The following is a 23,191-nucleotide window of genomic DNA, read 5'->3' on the forward strand; positions in this document are numbered from 1 at the left end:
AGACACACAAATGATGGATGGAATGCCGAACAAATCAAAACATCCACCCCCAGTCAAGAGATCTGGGTTAAATCCATCATTCTAATGCTACCATGCCACCCCAGATTAGACCAGGCCATATGCAAATCAGTCTTGACCCGGTACCTCAAGGAAACAGTCCAGCCCGAACTGCCAAGCCAGGTCCTACCGGGACCAGAAAGAAGCATCCTAGGACTTGTTTACGGCTTTCACCCCTCTTCAGCCATGATAGCTTGATTCCAGTGGCACAGTGAGCCCAGGACCCATGTCTGGGCATACCTGGCGCACTTAGGGCGAGAAAACAAAAGACACACAATTGATGGTTGGAATACGGAACAAATCAAAACATTCACCCCCAATCAAGAGATCTGGGTTAAAGCCATCATTATTTTGCTCACCATGCAACCCCAGTTTAGACCTGGCCATAAGCAAATCAGTCTTGACCCTGTGCCTCATGGGAACAGTGCAGCCCGAACTGCCAATCCAGGTCCTCCCTGAACCTGAAACAAGCATCCTAGGACCGGCTTCTGGGTTTCACCCCTCTTCAACTAGGATAGCTTGAATCCAGTGGCACAGTGATCGTAGGAACCACGTCTGGGCATTCCTGGCACACTTAGGGCGATAAAGCAAAAGACACATAATTGATGGACGGAATGCAGAACAAATGAAAACATTCACCCCAGACAAATGATGTGGGTTAAAGCCGTCATTGTTTTGCTCAACATACCACCCCAGAGTAGACCTGGACATATGCAAATCAGTCTAGACCCTGTGCCTCATTGGAACAGCCCAGCCCGAACTGCCAAGCCAGGTCCTCCCAGTACTGGAAAGAAGCATCCTAGGACCGGTTTCCAGGTTTCACCCCTCTTCAGCCAGGATAGCTTGATTCCAGTGGCACAGTGAGCCAGGACCCACGTCTGGGCATACCTGACGCACTTAGGACGAGAAAGCAAAAGACACACAATTGATGGATGTAATGCAGAACAAATCAAAACTTCCATCCCAGTCAGGAGATCTGGGTTAAATCCATCATTCTTTTGCTTACCATGCCACCCCAATTTAGACCTGACCATATCCAAATAAGTCTTGGCCCTGTGCCTCAAGGGAACAGTCCAGCCAGAACTACCAAGCCAGGTCCTCCCTGGACCGGAAACTAGCATCCTAGGACCGGTTCCTGGGTTTCACCCCACTTCAGTCAGGATAGCTTGATTTCAGTGGCACATTGAGCCCATGACCAAGGTATGGTCATACCCGGGGCACTTAGGATGAGAAAGCAAAAGACACACAATTGATGGATGGAATGCAGAACAAATCAAAACTTCCATCCCAGACAGGAGATCTGGGTTAAATCCATTAATCTTTTGCTCACCATGCCACCCCAGTTTAGACCTGGCCATATGCAAATCAATCTTGACCCTGTGTCTCATGGGAACTGTCCAGCCTGAACTGCCAAGCCAGGTGCTCCCTGTTCCGGAAAGAAGCATCCTAGGATGGGGCTCCGGGTTTCACCCCTCTTCAGCCAGAATAGCTTGATTCCAGTGGCACAGTGAGCCAGGACCCACGTCTGGGCATACCTGAGGCGCTTAGGGTGAGAAAACAAAAGACACACAAATGATGGATGGAATGCCAAACAAATCAAAACATCCACCCCCAGTCAAGAGATCTGGGTTAAATCCATCATTCTAATGCTACCATGCCACCCCAGATTAGACCAGGCCATATGCAAATCAGTCTTGACCCGGTACCTCAAGGAAACAGTCCAGCCCGAACTGCCAAGCCAGGTCCTACCGGGACCAGAAAGAAGCATCCTAGGACTTGTTTCTGGCTTTCACCCCTCTTCAGCCATGATAGCTTGATTCCAGTGGCACAGTGAGCCCAGGACCCATGTCTGGGCATACCTGCCGCACTTAGGGCGAGAAAACAAAAGACACACAATTGATGGTTGGAATACGGAACAAATCAAAACATTCACCCCCAATCAAGAGATCTGGGTTAAAGCCATCATTATTTTGCTCACCATGCCACCCCAGTTTAGACCTGGCCATAAGCAAATCAGTCTTGACCCTGTGCCTCATGGGAACAGTGCAGCCCGAACTGCCAATCCAGGTCCTCCCTGAACCTGAAACAAGCATCCTAGGACCGGCTTCTGGGTTTCACCCCTCTTCAACTAGGATAGCTTGAATCCAGTGGCACAGCGAGCCTAGGACCCACGTCTGGGCATTCCTGGCACACTTAGGGCGATAAAGCAAAAGACACACAATTGATGGACGGAATACAGAACAAATCAAAACATTCACCCCAGACAAATGATGTGGGTTAAAGCCATCATTTTTTTGCTCAACATACCACCCCAGAGTAGACCTGGACATATGCAAATCAGTCCTGACCCTGTGGCTCATTGGAAGAGTCCAGCCCGAACTGCCAAGCCAGGTCCTCCCTGTACCGGAAAGAAGCATCCTAGGACCGGTTTCCAGGTTTCACCCCTCTTCAGCCAGGATAGCTTGATTCCAGTGGCACAGTGAGCCAGGACCCACGTCTGGGCATACCTGGACGCACTTAGGGCGAGAAAGCAAAAGACACACAATTGATGGATGGAATGTAGAACAAATCAAAACTTCCATCCCAGTCAGGAGATCTGGGTTAAATCCATCATTCTTTTGCTTACCATGCCACCCCAATTTAGACCTGACCATATCCAAATAAGTCTTGACCCTGTGCCTCAAGGGAACAGTCCAGCCAGAACTACCAAGCCAGGTCCTCCCTGGACCGGAAACTAGCATCCTAGGACCGGTTCCTGGGTTTCACCCCTCTTCCGTCAGGATAGCTTGATTCCAGTGGCACATTGAGCCGATGACCAAGGTATGGTCATACCCGGGGCACTTAGGATGAGAAAGCAAAAGACACACAATTAATGGATGGAATGCAGAACAAATCAAAACTTCCATCCCAGACAGGAGATCTGGGTTAAATCCATTAATCTTTTGCTCACCATGCCACCCCAGTTTAGACCTGGACATATGCAAATCAATCTTGACCCTGTGTCTCATGGGAACTGTCCAGCCTGAACTGCCAAGCCAGGTGCTCCCTGTACCGGAAAGAAGCATCCTAGGATGGGGCTCCGGGTTTCACCCCTCTTCAGCCAGGATAGCTTGATTCCAGTGGCACAGTGAGCCAGGACCCACGTCTGGGCATACCTGAGGCGCTTAGGGTGAGAACACAAAAGACACACAAATGATGGATGGAATGCCGAACAAATCAAAACATCCACCCCCAGTCAAGAGATCTGGGTTAAATCCATCATTCTTTTGCTCACCACGCCACCCCAGTTTAGACCTGGCCATATGCAAATCAGTCTTGACCCTGTGCCTCATTGGAACAGTCCAGCCCTAACTGCCAAGCCAGGTCCTGGAAACAAGCATCCTAGGACTGGTTTCGGGGTTTCACCCCTCTTCAGCCAGGATAGCTTGATTCCAGCGGCACAGTGAGCCCAGGACCCTGGGCTAGGATGCTTGTTTCCAGTCCAGGGAAGACATGGCTTGGCAGTTCAGGCTGGACTGTTTCCTTGAGCCACAGGGTCAGACTGATTTGATTATGGCCATGTATGAACTGGGGTGGCAGAGTGAGCTAAAGAATGATGATGGATTAAACCTAGATCAGTTGACTGCGGGTGAGTGCTTGCAATGTTCAACACTCCTTCCATCATCCCCTTTGCTTTTGCTTTCTTCCAATTTAAGCATCTCTCTTGAATCTTTCTGCACCTTTCTTCCTCTTTCTGTACCTCTCTTGCCTCTTTCTGTACCTCTCTTACCTCCTTCTGCACTTCTCTTGCTTCTTTCTTTGCCTTTCTTCTTGTTTCTACACCTCTCCTGCCTCTTTCTGCACCTTTCTTCTTCTTTCTGCACCTCTTACCTCTTTCTGCAAGTCTCTTGCCTCTTTCTGAATCTCTCTTGACTCTTTCTGAAGCTAACTATCTTCGTTCTGCACCACTCGTGCCTGTTTCTGCACCTCTCTTCCCTCTTTCTGTAGCTCACTCTCTTCTATCAGCACCTCTCTTACATCTTTCTGGACCTTTCTTGCCTCTTTCTGTACCTTCCTTACCTCTTTCTGCAGCTTTGTTGCCTCTTTTTGTACCTCCCTGGCCTCTTTCTGCACATCTCTTGCCTCTTTCTGCACCTCTCTTGTCTATGTCTGTACCTCTCTTGTCTCTTTCTGCACTTCTATTGTTTCCTTCTGCAGCTCACTCTCTTCTTTCTGGACATCTATTGCCTCTTTCTGTACTTCTCATGCCTCTTTCTGCACCTCATACTTTCTCATGTCTTAAGCCAATAACCTGGCACGGATGAACCACGCGCTGGCTAAATATTTAGCGACCCCGCATACAACTAACATAGATGTAACATCTGACAAGAGCATACGCAAGGCGGTTCTGGCCTCTCTCACACCCAGCTCTCTGCATACCGGTTTTAACCATTTTGTTCTGGGTCTTTTGTAAGCCCTACAAGCGAATAGAAAGTGTGGAAGTGATTCGCTTGTACATGGGCATCCGGGGCAGCTTGGAGAGTGGGCGTTTCCCCCCCTTCCTTTCCAACCCTCAGTGAAGTTTTTCAGGGGTAGGACCCCGTATCTCATTTTCAAGTAAAGAGACCTGTCCCTAGGGTTTTGGATAAAATCTAGGAAGGGCTCGAGTTTTTTACTGGGTTTGAATTCCATGAAGGCAGTTGTTAATGCCCCCCACTTAGCATGATTTATTTCCTCCTCCTGGACCCATTCCCAATATATTTTTTAATGATATGCTTGTGGGGAGGGGCCTGGGTGGACCAGAATTCTCCCAAACCTAGCTTCAAAACCAGCTGCTTGAGTTTGGTCAACCACTGTATCTTGTTCGCACTGTTCAGTATGATCAGCTCGTCCAAGACCAACGCATATTTTGCCAATTCTGGCGTCCTTCGCAGGCGTACCCAGAATAGCAAAGGGCGAAGGCGCAGCACATCAGCAATGGAATGTTTTCCCATATCGAAATAGAGAGGTTTTAGAGGAGTGGAGAGGGGGAGAGCAACCAGGTCCCTCACAAACTTGTTTTCTGCCCCTACCAGGTCTATCTGTACCTCTCTTGCCTCTTTCGCCACATCCCTTGCCTCTTTCTGCACCGCTCTTGCCTCTTTCTATACCCTTCTTGCATCTTTCGGCAACTCTCAAGCCTCTTTCTGCGCCTCTCTTGCCTCTTTCTTCACCTCTCTTGCCTCTTTCTGAACCACTCTGGCCTCTTTCTATAACTCTCTTACCTCTTTATGTATCTCTCTCACCTCTTTCTGCACCTCTCTTGCCTCATTCTACACCTCTCTTGTTTTTGCACCTCTGTTGTCTCTTTTTGCACCTCTCTTGCCTCTTTCTGCACCTCCCTGGCCTCTAGCTGTCCCTTTCTTGCCTCTCTACTCAACTATTGCCTCTTTCTGCACCTCTCGTGCATTTTTGTGCACTTCTCTTGCCTCTTTCTGCATCTCCCTTGCCTCTTTCTGTTCCTCACTCTTTTATTTCTGTACCTCTCTTTCTTCTTTCTGCACCTTTCTTGCTTCTTGCAGTGCCTTTCTTCCTTTTTCTGCATTTCTCTTGATTTTGCCTTTTTCCGAAACGTTCTTCCTCTTTCTGAACTTTTCTTGCCTCTTTCTGCACCTCTCTTGCCTCTTTCTGCACCCCACTCTCTTCTTTATGGACCTCTCTTGATTCTTTCTGCACTTCTTTTGCTTCTTTTTACGCTTCGTTGCTTCTTTCTGCACCTTTCTGCTTCTTTCTGCACCTCTCTTCTTTCTGCACCTCTCTTCCCTCTTTCTGCAGCTCACTCTCTTCATTCGGCACCTCTCTTGCCTCTTTCTGCACCTCTCTTCCGTCATTCTGCAGCTCACTCTCTTCTATCTGTACCTCTCTTGCCTCTTCTAAACCTCACTTCCCTCACTCTGCAGATCACTCTCTTCTTTCTGGACATCTATTGCCTCTTTCTGTACTTCTCATGCCTCTTTCTGCACCTCTCTTGTCTCTTTCTGCTCTTCTCTTGCCTCTTTCTGCACCTCACTTGCCTCTTTCTGCGCCTTTCTTCCTCTTTCTGCACCTCTCTTGCCTCTTTCTACACCACTAATCTCTTTCTGTACCTCTCTTGCATCTTTATGTACCTCTCTTGCATCTTTCTACCCTTCTCTTGCCTCTTTCTGCAGCTCACGTTCTTCTTTCTGTGGCTCACTCTCTTATTTCTGTACTTCTCTTGCCTCTTTATGTCCCTCTCTTGCGTCTTTCTGCTCCTCTCTTGCCTCATTCTGACCCACTCTTGCCTCTTTCTATAACTCTCTTGCCTCTTGCTGCACCTCTCTTACCTCATTCTGTACCTCTCTTGACTCTTTCTACACTTCTCTTGCCTCTTTCTGTACCTCTGTTGCCTCTTTTTGCACGTCTCTTACCTTTTTCTGTACCTCCCTTGCCTCTATCTGCACCTCTCTTGCCTTTCTACTCAACTCTTGCCTCTTTCTGCACATCTCTTGCCTCTTGCTGTACTTCTCTTATCTCTTTCTGCACCTTATGGACGTCACTCTTTTCTTTCTGCACCACTCTTGCTTCTTTCTGCACCTCTCTTCCTTTTTTTGCCCCTTTTTTCCTTTTTCTGCATTTCTCTTGCTTCTGCCTTTCTGAACCTTTATTCCTCTTTCTGTACTTCTCTTGCCTCTTTCTGCACCTCTCTTGCCTCTTTCTGCACTTCTCTTGCATCTTTCTGTAGCTCACTCTCCTCTTTCTGCACTTCTTGCCTCTTTCTGTACCTCTTTTGCCTCTTTCTGTGCCTTTCTTCTTCTTTCTGCTCTTCTCTTGCCTCTTTCTGTACCTCACTTGCCTTTCTGCACCCTTCTTCCTCTTTCTGCACCTCTCCTGCCTCTTTCTATACCACTTACCTCTTTCTGCACATCCCTTGCCTCTTTCTGTACCTCTCTTGAATCTTTCTTCCCCTCTCTTGCCTCTATCTGCAGCTCACTCTTTTCTTTCTGTACCTCTCTTGCACCTTTTTTCTCTTCTCTTGCCTCTTTCTGAACCACTCAGGCCTCTTCTATAACTCTCTTACCTCTTTATATACCTATCTCACCTCTTTCTGTACCACTCTTGCCTCTTTCTACACCTCTTTTGTTTCTGCACCTCTTTTGCCTCTATTTGCACCGCTCTTGCCTCTTTCTGCACCATCCTGTCCCTTTTGTGCCTTTCTACTCAACTCTTGCTGCTTTCTGTACCTCTCTTGCCTCTTTCTGCACTTCTCTTGCTTCTTTCTACAGCTCACTCTCTTCTTTCTACACCTCTTGCCTCTTTCTGCACCTCTGTTGCCTCTTTCTGTACCTTTCTTCTTCTTTCTGCTCTTCTCTTGCCTCTTTCTATACCATTTACCTCTTTCTGCACTTCTCTTGCCTCTTTCTGTACCTCTCTTGCATCTTTCTGCTCCTCTCTTGCCTCTTTCTGAACCACTCTGGCCTCTTTCTATAACTCTTACCTCTTTATGTATCTCTCTCACCTCTTTCTGCACCTCTCTTGCCTCATTCTACACCTCTCTTGTTTCTGCACCTCTGTTGCCCCTTTTGGCACCTCTGTTGCCTCTTTCTGCACCTCCCTGGCCTATATTTGTCACTTTCTTGCCTTTCTACTCAACTATTGCCTCTTTCTGCATCTCCCTTGCCTCTTTCTGTTCCTCACTCTTTTCTTTCTGCACCTCTCTTTCTTCTTTCTGCACCTTTCTTGCTTCTTGCTGTGCCTTTCTTCCTTTTTCTGCATTTCTGTGGCTCACTCTCTTCTTTCTGTACTTCTCTTGCCTCTTTATGTCCCTCTCTTGCGTCTTTCTGCTCCTCTCTTGCCTCATTCTGACCAACTCTTGCCTCTTTCTATAACTCTCTTGCCTCTTGCTGCATCTCTCTTACCTCTTTCTGCACCTCTCTTGACCCTTTCCACACCTCTCTAGCCTCTTTCTGTACCTCTTTTGCCTCTTTTTGCACCTCTCTTACCTTTTTCTGTACCTCCCTTGCCTCTATCTGCACCTCTCTTGCCTTTCTACTCAACTCTTGCCCCTTTCTGCAGATCTCTTGCCTCTTGCCGTACTTCTCTTATCTCTTTCTGCACCTTATGGACTTCATTCTTTTCTGTCTGCACCGCTCTTGCTTTTTTCTGCACCTCTCTTCCTTCTTTTTGACCCTTTTTTCCTTTTTCTGCATTTCTCTTGCTTCTGCCTTTCTGAACCTTTATTCCTCTTTCGTTACTTCTCTTGCCTCTTTCTGCGCCTCATTTGCCTCTTTCTGCACTTCTCTTGCTTCGCACAATAACTGGCACATCCCCGGGGATGCGCCAGGTATTGTATATCTGCCCCTATACATTTAGCCAACGAGGGAGCACTTACTGATTAGACAGTAGAAAGCACTCCACTTGAGTAGAGGTATTGAACAAAAAGGTGGCATCTTCGTGGACAAACACGCAGGGCGGGATTCATTCTGCCCCCTGTTAGACTCATTTATTGTGCCCTTCTGCCCTCTGTTAGACTCGTTTTTCCCTTGTTTTTCTGCCCTTCTGCCCTCTGTTAGACTTGTTTTTCCCTTGTTTTTCTGCCCTTCTGCCCCCTGTTAGACTCGTTTTTTGTGCCCTTATGCCCTCTGTTAGGCTCATTTTTCCCTTGTTTTTCTGCCCTTCTGCCCTCTGTTAGACTAATTTTTTGTGCCCTTCTGCCCTCTGTTATTCCCTTGTTTTTGTGCCCTTCTGCCCTCTGTTAGACTTGTTTTTGTGCCTTTCTGCCCCGTTAGACTCGTTTTTTGTGCCCTTCGGCCCTCTGTTAGACTAGTTTTTCCCTTGTTTTTCTGCCCTTCTGCCCTCTGTTAGACTTGTTTTTCCCTTGTTTTTCTGCCCTTCTGCCCCCTGTTAGACTCGTTTTTTGTGCCCTTCTGCCCTCTGTTAGACTCGTTTTTCCCTTGTTTTTCTGCCCTTCTGCCCTTTGTTAGACTGCTTTTTGTGCCTTTCTGCCCTCTGCATCACCAGATCATCACTCAGTGCTACCCCAGCATCACTCAGCACCACCACATTATCAATCAGCACCACCACATTATCACTCAGCACCACCACATCACTACTCGGCACCACCACAGCATCACTCAGCACCACCACAGCATCACTCAGCACCACCACAGCACCACTCAGAACCATCCCAGTATCACTCAGCACCACCACAGCACCACTCAGCATCACCACAGCACCACTCAGCACCACCCTAGCACCACTCAGCACAACCCCAGCATCACTCAGCGCCACCACAGCATCACTCAGCGCCACCACATTATCACTCAGCACCACCACAGCACTACTCAGCACCACCACAGCATCACTCAGCACCACCACAGCACCAATCAGCACCACCACAGCACCACTCAGCGCCACCACAGCATCACTCAGCACCACCACAGCATCACTCAGCACCACCACATTATCACTCAGCACTACCACAGCACCACTCAGCGCCACCACAGCTTCACTCAGCACCATCACAGCATCACTCAGCACCACCACAGCACCACTCAGCACCATCCCAGTATCACTCAGCACCACCACAGCACCACTCAGCATCACCACAGCACCATTCAGCACCACCATAGCACCACTCAGCGCAACCCCAGCATCAATCTGTGCAACCATTCAACAACTACTGGCTCAAATATGTTCTCTCAATGTTTCAAACTTTATTACAAATGTCACAAAAAGATGTTAATATTTCACTTCTGTTCTTGGATTTTCGTCACAATAAAATACACTGAACATAATCTTCACAAAAGTTATTTACAAAAGTTTAAGCTATTGCCATTATGAATTAAAATCACTTTTATTTAAGTATTAATTATTTAAAAAAATTAAAAGCCATTGTAATTTGTAATATCAATACAGCTAAGTCACGTAAATACAAAACATGTTGCATTACAAATGCTATAGGTGTCACATTTGCGAAAGTTATAACTATTGGCATTGTAAATGACAAAGCTATTAATTTAGCTATTTTCAAAACCAACACATAAATAAAAAAAATTGTCATTTACAAGATCAATAGCTCAAACTTTCCTAATGCGAGACCTATTGCATTGCAAATGCTTGTTTTTTTATCAGTCAGTGCTTCCTGTTCAGGTTTAATTTTCGTGACAGGCGCCTCATTGCCTACTAACTATTCTCTGACCCTGCTTCAAGGGTCAGAGCAGGGTCAGAGAATAGTTGCAAGTAGGCAACTAGGCGCCAGGAAGCACTTACAGGCTTACAGCAGCAGGTGCCCAAGTTGAAGTTAATTTCTTTGTAACCCTTTTGTAAAAGGTTACAAAAAATTAGCTTCAACTTTTGCACCTGCTGCTGTAACCCTGTAAGTGCTTGGCTGAAAATTCGTCCCCGCTGATTCCCGGATTTTACCGCAATTTCGCAAGATTCGCGGATCGCGAAATCGCAGAAAATACGCAAATTCGGCGAGCAGAACAAATTTTCAGCCCATGCTTACTTTCTGCACCTTTCTTCCTCTTTCTGCACCTCTCCTGCCTCTTTCTATACCACTTACCTCTTTCTGCACTTTTCTTGCCTCTTTCTGTACCTCTTTTGCATCTTTCTTCCCCTCTCTTGCCTCTATCTGCAGCTCACTCTCTTCTTTCTGTACCTCTCTTGCACCTTTCTTCTCCTCTCTTGCCTCTTTCTGAACCACTCTGGCCTCTTTCTATAACTCTCTTACCTCTTTATATACCTAGCTCACCTCTTTCTGTACCACTCTTGCCTCTCTTTCTATACCTCTTTTGTTTCTGCACCTCTTTTGCCTCTTTTTGCACCTCTCTTGCCTCTTTCTGCACCCCCCTGGCCTCTATTTGTCTCTTTCGTGCCTTTCTACTTAACTCTTGCCTCTTTCTGCACCTCTCTTGCCTCTTTCTGCACTTCTCTTACTTCTTTCTGCAGCTCACTCTCTTCTTTCTGTACCTCTTTTGCCTCCTTCTGTACCTTTCTTTTTAATTCTGCTCTTCTCTTGCCTCTTTCTATACCACTTACCTCTTTCCATACTTCTCTTGCCTCTTTCTGTACCTCTCTTGCATCTTCCTGCCCCTCTCTTGCCTCTTTCTGCAGCTCACTCTCTTCTCTCTGTACCTCTCTTGCATCTTCTGCTCCTCTCTTGCCTCTTTCTGAACAACTCTGGCCTCTTTCTATAACTCTTTACCTCCTTATGTATCTCTCTCACCTCTTTCTGCACCTCTCTTGCCTCATTCTACACCTCTCTTGTTTCTGCACCACTGTTGCCTCTTTTTGCACCTCTCTTGCCTCTTTCTGTACCTCCCTGGCCTTATCTGTCACTTTCTTGCCTTTCTAATCAACTATTGCCTCTTTCTGCACCTCTCGTGCCTCTTTCTGCACTTCTCTTGCCTCTTTCTGCATCTCCCTTGCCTCTTTCTGTTCCTCACTCTTTTCTTTCTGCACCTCTCTTTCTTCTTTCTGCACCTTTCTTGCTTCTTGCTGTGCCTTTCTTCCTTTTTCCGCATTTCTCTAGTTTTTGAATTTCTGAACTTCTCTTGCCTCTTTCTGCACCTCTCTTGCCTCTTTTTGCACCCCACTCTCTTCTTTATGGACCACTCTTGCTTCTTTCTGCACTTCTCTGGCTTCTTTCTATGCTTCGTTGCTTCTTTCTGCACCTTTCTGCTTCTTTCTGCACCTCTCTTCTTTCTGCACCTCTCTTCCCTCTTTCTGCAGCTCACTCTCTTCTTTCTGCACCTCTCTTGCCTCTTTCTGCACCTCTCTTCCGTCATTCTGCAGCTCACTCTCTTCTATCTGTTCCTCTCTGGCCTCCTCTACACCTCTCTTCCCTCATTCTGCAGCTTACTCTCTTCTATCTGTACCTCTCTTGCCTCTTTCTGCACATCCATTGCCTCTTTCTGCACCACTCTTGCTTCTTTCTATATCTTTCTTGCATCTTTCTGCAAATCTCAAGCCTCTTTCTGCGCCTCTCTTGGCTCTTTCATCACCTCTCTTGCCTCTTTCTGAACCTTTCATTCATTTATCATCTTTATTTCGGCAGCATGTGCCATAAAAGGTACATATAACTTGCAATGTAAAACAGTAACTATGAAGATATGTACAGGCATAAAAACATAAGACACAATATGCAAATATAGACATTCTCAAACTATCTATCTCGGGATTTTTCATTGTGACAATTTTATTTTATAAGTGCCCATTTAAAAAATATCTCCTCTTGTGCCAAACAGACCCCAGATATTTAGCTAAAGCAAAGACAATATGACCAGAAAGATCAGTCTTTAAAACCCTATAAGCTTGCATGCAGCGAGAGAAGCCCAAGTTTTTGCACAATGGGACAATCCATTTTCTCCGCGCCTAGACATACGCTTTACAAAAATACAATATGTGCAAATCAGTTTCTTGGTGTGATTTGCAGTTGGGGCAAAAAGACAGGGATGAATCGGCCCATTTACTGGTAAGGGCACGTAACGGTAAACTACCATACCTCCATTGGAGGTACAGTTTCCTAATTGATGTTGGAGCTATAATGTCTAGAGCAGTTTCAAACCTATATCTATCCTTAATTATTAAAAAAGATGACGTTAAGGTGCCGTGAGAAGTTCCTTGAATATGGCTAGCCAGTTTGGTTTCCTGGTACTGGATGATAAGCTGCCTCCTTGTAATCCTGGGACAAGATCCCAGCGGGTCAGACCATAGGGTGGGAATCCCCAGTTTGTTTAGTTCTTTTTTAATAAAATTTAGCCGGGGGATTTTCCAGATGTTTGGGAAAGCAAGAATTTCTTGCAATTCTGCCCTATAGTTGGCTAGCTCAGGGACTGTCCAAATCCTACACCAGAATAACAGTGGCCGCAGGCCCATGTCTTCGTCCAGAGGTCTCAGGGCCATGTCAAGTCTAATGGGCAGCAAGGGTGTGCTGGAAGGAAGTAATAGAAGTTTTCTAATAAAATTGTTCTCGATTACTACCAGATCGCGATTGCACGTGTGGCCCCAGAGTTCACTACCATACATAGCCGCTCCCCTCGCTTGTGCTCTGTAAATCTCTAAAGCGGGGCCCACCGGCTTAAAAGTGGATTTATTCTTGGCGACTAACTTGGTGATTCCACCTGCTATTTGGGCCAGCTTTAGTTGCGCTTTCTCCCGTTGGTGGCCCCACGACATTTTTTCATTTATGGGGATCCCTAAGTAGTCAAAGGTTCGGACCCTCTCTAACTTATTAGTCCCGATACATGGATTAGAGCGGACTCGGGATGGGGGGTTGAATATCATATATTTGGTCTTCAAGGCATTGATCTCTAGGCCATGATCTTTGCAGAATGCCTCAAAACCACCAAGAACTCGTTGGAGCCCCATTGGGGACTTTGAGAGCAGCAGGGTGTCATCCGCAAACATAATTGCGGGCACCCTGCTGCCTCCAAGTTTGGGAGCATCAGTATTCTCAACACCATTCAGGTGCGCTATTACCCCGTTGACAAAGAGGCAGAACAGGGTCGGTGCAAGCACACAGCCCTGCCTAATCCCCCTGTCAACGGGGAATTTATTGGAGAGTGTCCCCTCCCGGCCACATCTGACCTGAGCGTAGTTATCAGTATGTAATCTGATAATCATGGTTAACAGGTATTGTGGGACCCCCAGGCCAGAGAGCACGGACCAAAGTTTCATGCGCGGTACTAGGTCAAAGGCCGCTCTTAGGTCAACGAATACAGTATAGAGGCTGCCAACCTCCAGCTGTACCGTTTTCCAAAATATCATGGAAAGTCGGAAGACTTGATCTACAGTAGACACTTTGTTCCTGAAACCCACCTGGCATGGGCTCAGGACTGAGTGCTCTTCAGTCCATTCCAATAAACGGTCCAGGATCAGCCTAGCAAAGATTCTTGGGGGACGTCTATTAAGCTAATGGGCCTGTAGTTGGCTGGGAGCAGAGGAGAGCCCCGCTTAAAGATGGGCACAATCTCTGCCCCCAGCCAAGTAGCAGGCACCGCCATCCCCTCCAGGATTGCATTAAAAAGAACCTGCAAATATGGGGCCCAGATCATGGGTTCACTTTTGAATAAGTCACCGGGGAGTTTGTCCAACCCAGGAGCTTTTTTAGTGGCAAGTCTAGCAATAGCTACGCCATCTTCTGCCACACTGACTTTGTCCATGTCCAGAAGTGGCGTAGGGATCGAGCCCGTCCTCGGATCAACTTGTGCCTGATTTAGGTCCATGTCGGCCTCAGTGTATAGAGATCTAAAATGATCCTCCCAGACACTGGATGCTATGTTGGCCTCCACTGCAGGGGTTGGGTCAGCTGACCCGTTTTTGACAATCTGCCAAAATTTCCTGGCGTCTCGGTACTTGAGCGCATTGGTCATGTCGGCCCAATTACCGTGATCCCATTCTGTCTTCACGTTGGCAATGAGGCATTTGTACTCCCTTCTCTTAGTTCTTACCAGGGAGATATTGTGCTGCTGCTTCATCGCTGCTAGCAGATCCGTTTTGGCCTTTCTACAGGCGGCGTTGAACCATGAGGCACAAGTCCCCCGTCCATTGCCTTTACGTTGTTTCTGCTCCGGGTACAGAACATCAGCTAAAATGGTGCACATCTGTAGGTGTAGTATGCCAAGTTCTCTATGGGTCTCCTAAGGCGAGGAGGGGTGGGACATAAGATTATCAACTTTTTGCAAAACAGGCACAGCCTTTGCATATAGCCTCTGGATATCCTGGGGATTTTCTGCAATTTTGGACCAGCGAACTCTGCGCCGATTTGTAGATAAAATCAGTCTCGGGTCCGCACAGTCACCACCAGCCTGATTTTGTGTGCTTACGCCCGGGATTAAGATTTTTTGGATCAGCGCATTATGATCGCTGTCAGCTCGAGGCATTACGTGAAAGTCCACAATTCTGTCCCATTCAGAGATTTCCACGAGTATATAGTCCAGTCTTGAATTACACCCGAGTTTGTTAAAAGTCGATTTTGGTGGAACGTCACCGCTCACCCGACCGTTGCAGGCCCTTAGTGAATTCGCAAGGGTTAGGCAGGTAATCTGCATGGCTAATGGCAACCAAGACTTCACAGATGGTCCAGCCAGTTTCGGGATTCTCCATTGTTCTTCTTCGTCATTAGATGTTCCTTCTAGGAATGATGGAAGTGGCTCAAATTGGCAATTGAAATCTCCCCCAACCACATACGAGATGCCTTTGGGGAGTTTATTCAAGAACAGTGCTAGTTCCTCGATAGTGCTGGAAACTTTTGCTATGCCCACTGGTCTTGAATAGACATTTATCAATACCAATTCCCATTTGATTAGATCAGACCATTCCAAGAGTACACATTGGACATCTTGTGAGTTAGTTGATAAAACCCTTGCTTTGCAGCCCAGGTGGGAAGCCACCCAGATAAGTAATCCACCTGATGGGCGGCCCTTCCCCTTCCAATTTGCCCCAACTGCAAATGTGTCAAAGCCTGCACGCCGATGGACCTCTCTTGCCCATGTTTCTTGAAAAAGGCAAACATCCTGCAGATCTATCAATGCCCCCCAGTCAGGGGAATCCAGTTTATTGGCTAAACCAGCCACATTCCATGAAAGGAGGGAAATTGAGCCGTTAATACAATGGTCTACAATGGGACGAGGAGTCACCCGGTTAGCATCAAGACCACCCGAGCCGGGTGTAGGGTACAGAATATTCTCAGTGCTGGAGGTGGGAATTCTTTTGTTGGTACAAGAGCTGAATTCCCTGCTCAGCCTGGGAATAGTGGGCTCACGGTGCCCTTCAGTAGCTCCCCTGTTGACTTTTGGATCGGCCCCCCACCCGCTGAAGAATTACTAGTTTTTGGCTGTCAGCCCACCATCTCCAGGCAGCTATACCTGTTGGTCGTCGGTAAGCCACCCCAATTACCCCTGTGTGCTTCTTCCCTTGAGCCCTGTGCACCCCAGGTGCCCCAGTTATCGTTCCTTAAGGGACGCCCAACTGTGAGCCAATTACAATCTATATTCCAGTTGCGTAATGGTCCGCTCCTGGGGGGATAGAAAAAGGAAAGGCGACGTGTTGTGATCCCCTCGTCTCTTACCTGTGTATTCCAGGTGCATATATAATCAACAGTATGGGGATCCACAAAATTAATCACTATACAGTCACCCTGTACCATTTTTCTCTCAAATCCCACCCATGCTACGCTGCGCACTGTCAAAATCTTACTAGTGAGGTTCAGGGGCAGAGGCCTATTTTATTTAGCCAATACTGGACTTTGTTTTTTAAGGACCAATTGGGTTCCTCTTCAGCTTCATTCAATTCAGGGACCCCCGTCATAACCACAACATATGGACTTGCCTCAGGGGGCAAGTTGACCGGTCGTCTCCTATGTGGGCCACTGCCATTACTGATCTTATTTGGCTGCAACGTATTAACCCTAGGATGGGAGGGCCCCACTTTCAGCGAAGTAGCACCGGTTCCTGTTTTGGGTGCTATTGCCTTCGTGGCGGTGGAGCCAGACTTAGATTCTATATTGGTCACAGTTGCTAGTGATTTTTTGGTGACAGTGGGTTTAGCTGGATTTGTGCATGAATTGGTTCCCCCTATATTATCAGTCCCCCTTAGATTTGCTTTTTTTTTTTAACATCGCACATATCAGCTAGCTGTTATTCTGTACGCGCTAATCTTGTGTCGATGGGGGTGAGGTAAAGTTTAAAAAATTCGGCAATCCTGGGTAGGAGTGCAATGTTTACCTCATCATCCCTAACGCTAATCCTATCTGAAATGTCTGCACCCTCTGTGTTGGCACTGGGGATTGCCTCGTTTGTAGGGGTGATACCAGGGGGGTCAGTAACTATAGCCAGGTTTTGTTCAGAGGCCGAATGGGTTTTTCTGCAGTGGTTACCCCTGTGTTTTTTGTTTTTGGGGTTAGATTTTTTTGGAATAAGTTTTTTAGGAATAGCTCCCTCCCTCGTGAACCACTCTGGCCTCTTTCTATAACTCTCTTACCTCTTTATGTATCTCTCTCATCTCTTTCTGCACCTCTCTTGCCTCATTCTACACCTCTCTTGTTTCTGCACCTCTGTTGCCTCTTTTTGCACCTCTCTTACCTCTTTCTGTACCTCCCTGGCCTCTATCTGTCCCTTTCTTGCCTTTCTACTCAACTATTGCCTCTTTCTGCACCTCTCGTGCCTCTTTCTATACTTCTCTTGCCTCTTTCTGCATCTCCCTTGCCTCTTTCTGTTCCTCACTCTTTTCTTTCTGCACCTCTCTTTCTTCTTTCTGCACCTTTCTTGCTTCTTGCTGTGCCTTTCTTCCTTTTTCTGCATTTCTCTTGTTTTTGCCTCTTTCTGAAACTTTCTTCCTCTTTCTGAACTTCTCTTGCCTCTTTCGGCACCTCTCTTGCCTTTTTCTGCACCCCACTCTCTTCTTTATGGACCTCTCTTGCTTCTTTCTGCACTTCTCTTGCTTCTTCCTACGCTTCGTTGCTTCTTTCTGCACCTTTCTGCTTCTTTCTGCACCTCTCTTCCCTCTTTCTGCAGCTTACTCTCTTCTTTCTGCACCTCTCTTGCCTCTTTCTGCACCTCTCTTCCGTCATTCTGCAGCTCACTCTCTTCTATCTGTACCTCTCCTGCCTCTTCTACACCTCTCTTCCCTCATTCTGCAGCTCACTCTCTTCTTTCTGGACATCTATTGCCTCTTTCTGTACTTCTCATGCCTCTTTCTGCACCTCTCTTGTCTCTTTCCGCTCTTCTCTTGCCTCTTTCTGCACCTCACTTGCCTCTTTCTGTGCCTTTCTTCCTCTTTCTGCACCTCTCTTGTCTCATTCTACCCCACTAACCTCTTTCTGTACCTCTCTAGCATCTTTATGTACCTCTCTTGCATCTTTCTACCCTCCTCTTGCCTCTTTCTGCAGCTCACATTCTTCTTTCTGTGGCTCACTCTCTTCTTTCTGTACTTCTCTTGCCTCTTTATGTCCCTCTCTTGCGTCTTTCTGCTCCTCTCTTTCCTCATTCTGACCCACTCTTGCCTCTTTCTATAACTCTCTTGCCTCTTGCTGCACCTCTCTTACCTCTTTCTTCACCTCTCTTACCTCTTTCTGCACCTCTCCTGACTCTTTCTATACCTCTCTTGCCTCTTTCTGTACCTCTCTTGCCTTTCTACTCAACTCTTGCCTCTTTCTGCACGTCTCGTGCCTCTTGCTGTACTTCTCTTATCTCTTTCTGCACCTTATGGACTTCACTTTTTTCTTTCTTCACCGCTCTTTCTTCTTTCTGAACCTCTCTTCCTTCTTTTTGCCCCTTTTTTCCTTTTTCTGCATTTCTCTTGCTTCTGCCTTTCTGAACCTTTATTCCTCTTTCTGTACTTCTCTTGCCTCTTTCTGCGCCTCTCTTGCCTCTTTCTGCACTTCTCTTGCTTCTTTCTGTGGCTCACTCTCCTCTTGCGGCACTTCTTGCCTCTTTCTGGACCTCTCTTGCCTCATTCTACACCTCTCTTGTTTCTGTATCTCTGTTGCCTCTTTTTGCACCTCTCTTGCCTCTTTCTGCACCTCCCTGGCCTATATCTGTCACTTTCTTGCCTTTCTACTCAACTATTGTCTCTTTCTGCACCTCTCGTGCCTCTTTCTGCACTTCTCTAGCCTCTTTCTGCATCTCCCTTGCCTCTTTTTGCACCCCACTCTCTTCTTTCTGCACCTCTCTTTCTTCTTTCTGCGCCTTTCTTGCTGTGCCTTTCTTCCTTTTTCTGCATTTCTCTAGTTTTTGCCTCTTTCTGAAATTCTCTTGCCTCTTTCTGCAGCTCTCTTGCCTCTTTTTGCACCCCACTCTCTTCTTTATGGAGCACTCTTGCTTCTTTCTGCACTTCTCTTGCTTCTTTCTACGCTTCGTTGCTTCTTTCTCCACCCTTCTGCTTCTTTCTGCACCTCTCTTCTTTCTGCACCTCTCTTCCCTCTTTCTGCAGCTCACTCTCTTCTTTCTGCACCTCTCTTGCCTCTTTCTGCACCTCTCTTCTGTCATTCTGCAGCTCACTCTCTTCTATCTGTTCTTATCTTGCCTCTTCTACACCTCTCTTTCCTCATTCTGCAGCTTACTCTCTTCTATCTGTACCTCTCTTGCCTCTTTCTGCACATCCCTTGCCTCTTACTGCACCGCTCTTTCCTCGTTCTATACCTTTCTTGCATCTTTCTGCAACTCTCAATCCTCTTTCTGAACCACTCTGGCTTCTTTCTATAACTCTCTTACCTATTTATGTATCTCTCTCACCTCTTTCTGCACCTCTCTTGCCTCATTCTACACCTCTCTTATTTCTGCACCTCTGTTGCCCCTTTTTGTACCTCTCTTGCCCCTTTCTGTACCTCCCTGGCCTCTATCTGTCCCTTTTTTGCCTTTCTACTCAACTATTGCCTCTTTCTGCACCTCTCGTGCCTCTTTCTGCACTTCTCTTGCCTCTTTCTGCATCTCCCTTGCCTCTTTCTGTTCCTCACTCTTTTCTTTCTGCACCTCTCTTTCTTCTTTCTGCACCTTTCTTGCTGTGCCTTTCTTCCTTTTTCTGCATTTCTCTAGTTTTTGCCTCTTTCTGAACTTCTCTTGCCTCTTTCTGCACCTCTCTTGCCTCTTTTTGCACCCCACTCTCTTCCTTATGGACCACTCTTGCTTCTTTCTCCACTTCTCTTGCTTCTTTCTACGCTTTGTTGGTTCTTTCTCCACCTTTCTGCTTCTTTCTGCACCTCTCTTCTTTCTGCACCTCTCTTCCCTCTTTCTGCAGCTTACTCTCTTCTTTCTGCACCTCTCTTGCCTCTTTCTGCACCTCTCTTCCATCATTCTGCAGCTCACTCTCTTCTATCTGTACCTCACTTGCCTCTTCTACACCTTTCCTCCCTCATTCTGCAGCTCACTCTCTTCTTTCTGGACATCTATTGCCTCTTTCTGTACTTCTCCTGCCTCTTTCGCACCTCTCTTGTCTCTTTCCGCTCTTCTCTTGCCTCTTTCTGCACCTCACTTGCCTCTTTCTGCGCCTTTCTTCCTCTTTCTGCACCTCTCTTGTCTCATTCTACCCCACTAACCTCTTTCTGTACCTCTCTAGCATCTTTATGTACCTCTCTTGCATCTTTCTACCCTTCTCTTGCCTCTTTCTGCAGCTCACATTCTTCTTTCTGTGGCTCACTCTCTTATTTCTGTACTTCTCTTGCCTCTTTATGTCCCTCTCTTGCGTCTTTCTGCTCCTCTCTTTCCTCATTCTGACCCACTCTTGCCTCTTTCTATAACTCTCTTGCCTCTTGCTGCACCTCTCTTACCTCTTTCTGCACCTCTCTTACCTCTTTCTGCACCTCTCTTGACTCTTTCTATACCTCTCTTGCCTCTTTCTGTACCTCTCTTGCCTTTCTACTCAACTCTTGCCTCTTTCTGCACGTCTCTTGCCTCTTGCTGTACTTCTCTTATCTCTTTCTGCACCTTATGGACTTCACTTTTTTCTTTCTTCTTTCTGCACCTCTCTTCCTTCTTTTTGCCCCTTTTTTCCTTTTTCTGCATTTCTCTTGCTTCTGCCTTTCTGAACCTTTATTCCTCTTTCTGTACTTCTCTTGCCTCTTTCTGCGCCTCTCTTGCCTCTTTCTGCACGTCTCTTGCTTCTTTCTGTAGCTCACTCTCCTCTTTAGGCACTTCTTGCCTCTTTCTGGACCTCTCTTGCCTCATTCTACACCTCTCTTGTTTCTGTATCTCTGTTGCATCTTTTTGCACCTCTCTTGCCTCTTTCTGCACCTCCCTGGCCTATATCTGTCACTTTCTTGACTTTCTACTCAACTATTGCCTCTTTCTGCACCTCTCGTGCCTCTTTCTGCACTTCTCTTGCCTCTTTCTGCATCTCCCTTGCCTCTTTCTGTTCCTTACTCTTTTCTTTCTGCACCTCTCTTTCTTCTTTCTGCACCTTTCTTGCTGTGCCTTTCTTCCTTTTTCTGCATTTCTCTAGTTTTTGCCTCTTTCTGAACTTCTCTTGCCTCTTTCTGCACCTCTCTTGCCTCTTTTTGCACCCCACTCTCTTCTTTATGGACCACTCTTGCTTCTTTCTGCACTTCTCTTGCTTCTTTCTACGCTTCGTTGGTTCTTTCTCCACCTTTCTGCTTCTTTCTGCACCTCTCTTCTTTCTGCACCTCTCTTCCCTCTTTCTGCAGCTCACTCTCTTCTTTCTGCACCTCTCTTGCCTCTTTCTGCACCTCTCTTCCGTCAATCTGCAGCTCACTCTCTTCTATCTGTTCTTCTCTTGCCTCTTATACCCCTCTCTTCCCTCATTCTGCAGCTTACTCTCTTCTATCTATACCTCTCTTGCCTCTTTCTGCACATCCCTTGCCTCTTACTGCACCGCTCTTGCCTCGTTCTATACCTTTCTTGCATCTTTCTGCAACTCTCAATCCTCCTTCTGAACCACTCTGGCCTCTTTCTATAACTCTCTTACCTATTTATGTATCTCTCTCACCTCTTTCTGCACCTCTCTTGCCTCATTCTACACCTCTCTTATTTCTGCACCTCTGTTGCCCCTTTTTGCACCTCTCTTGCCCCTTTATGTACCTCCCTGGCCTCTATCTGTCCCTTTTTTGCCTTTCTACTCAACTATTGCCTCTTTCTGCACCTCTCGTGCCTCTTTCTGCACTTCTCTTGCCTCTTTCTGCATCTCCCTTGCCTCTTTCTGTTCCTCACTCTTTTCTTTCTGCACCTCTCTTTCTTCTTTCTGCACCTTTCTTGCTTCTTGCTGTGCCTTTCTTCCTTTTTCTGCATTTCTCTTGTTTTTGCCTCTTTCTGAAACTTTCTTCCTCTTTCTGAACTTCTCTTGCCTCTTTCTGCACTTCTTGCCTCTTTCTGTACCTCTTTTGCTTCTTTCTGTGCCTTTCTTCTTCTTTCTGCTCTTCGCTTGCCTCTTTCTGTACCTCATTTGCCTCTTTCTGTACCTTTCTTCTTCTTTCTGCTCTTCTCTTGCCTCTTTCTATACCACTTACCTCTTTCTGCACTTCTCTTGCCTCTTTCTGTACCTCTCTTGCATCTTTCTGCCCCTCTCTTGCCTCTTTCTGAAGCTCACTCTCTTCCTTCTGTACCTCTCTTGCATCTTTCTGCTCCTCTCTTGCCTCTTTCTGAACCACTCTGGCCTCTTTCTATAACTCTCTTACCTCTTTATGTATCTCTCATACCTCTTTATGTACCTCTCTTGCCTCTTTTTGCACCTATCTTGCCTCTTTCTGCACCTCCCTGGCCTATATCCGTCACTTTCTTGCATTTCTACTCAACTATTGCCTCTTTATGCACCTCTCGTTCCTCTTTATGCACTTCTCTTGCCTCTTTCTGCATCTCCGTTGCCTCTTTCTGTTCCTCACTCTTTTCTTTCAGCACCTCTCTTTCTTCTTTCTGCACCTTTCTTGCTTCTTGCTGTGCCTTTCTTCCTTTTTCTGCATTTCTCTTGTTTTTGCCTCTTTCTGAAACTTTCTTCCTCTTTCTGAACTTCTCTTGCCTCTTTCTGCACCTCTCTTGCCTTTTTCTGTACCCCACTCTCTTCTTTATGGACCTCTCTTGCTTCTTTCTGCACTTCTTTTGCTTCTTTCTACGCTTCGTTGCTTCTTTCTGCACCTTTCTGCTTCTTTCTGCACGTCTCTTCTTTCTGCACCTCTCTTCCCTCTTTCTGCAGCTTACTCTCTTCTTTCTGCACCTCTCTTGCTTCTTTCTGCACCTCTCTTCCATCATTCTGCAGCTCACTCTCTTCTATCTGTACCTCTCTTGCCTCTTCTACACCTTTTTTGCCTCATTCTGCAGCTCACTCTCTTCTTTCTGGACATCTATTGCCTCTTTCTGTACTTCTCATGCCTCTTTCTGCACCTCTCTTGTCTCTTTCCGCTCTTCTCTTGCCTCTTTCTGCACCTCACTTGCCTCTTTCTGCGCCTTTCTTCCTCTTTCTGCACCTCTCTTGTCTCATTCTACCCCACTAACCTCTTTCTGTACCTCTCTAGCATCTTTATGTACCTCTCTTGCATCTTTCTACCCTTCTCTTGCCTCTTTCTGCAGCTCACATTCTTCTTTCTGTGACTCACTCTCTTCTTTCTGTACTTCTCTTGCCTCTTTATGTCCCTCTCTTGCGTCTTTCTGCTCCTCTCTTTCCTCATTCTGACTCACTCTTGCCTCTTTCTATAACTCTCTTGCCTCTTGCT

Source organism: Lissotriton helveticus, chromosome 2_1 (genome assembly GCF_964261635.1).
Source record: "Lissotriton helveticus chromosome 2_1, aLisHel1.1, whole genome shotgun sequence".
NCBI classification, from domain to species: Eukaryota; Metazoa; Chordata; class Amphibia; order Caudata; family Salamandridae; genus Lissotriton; species Lissotriton helveticus.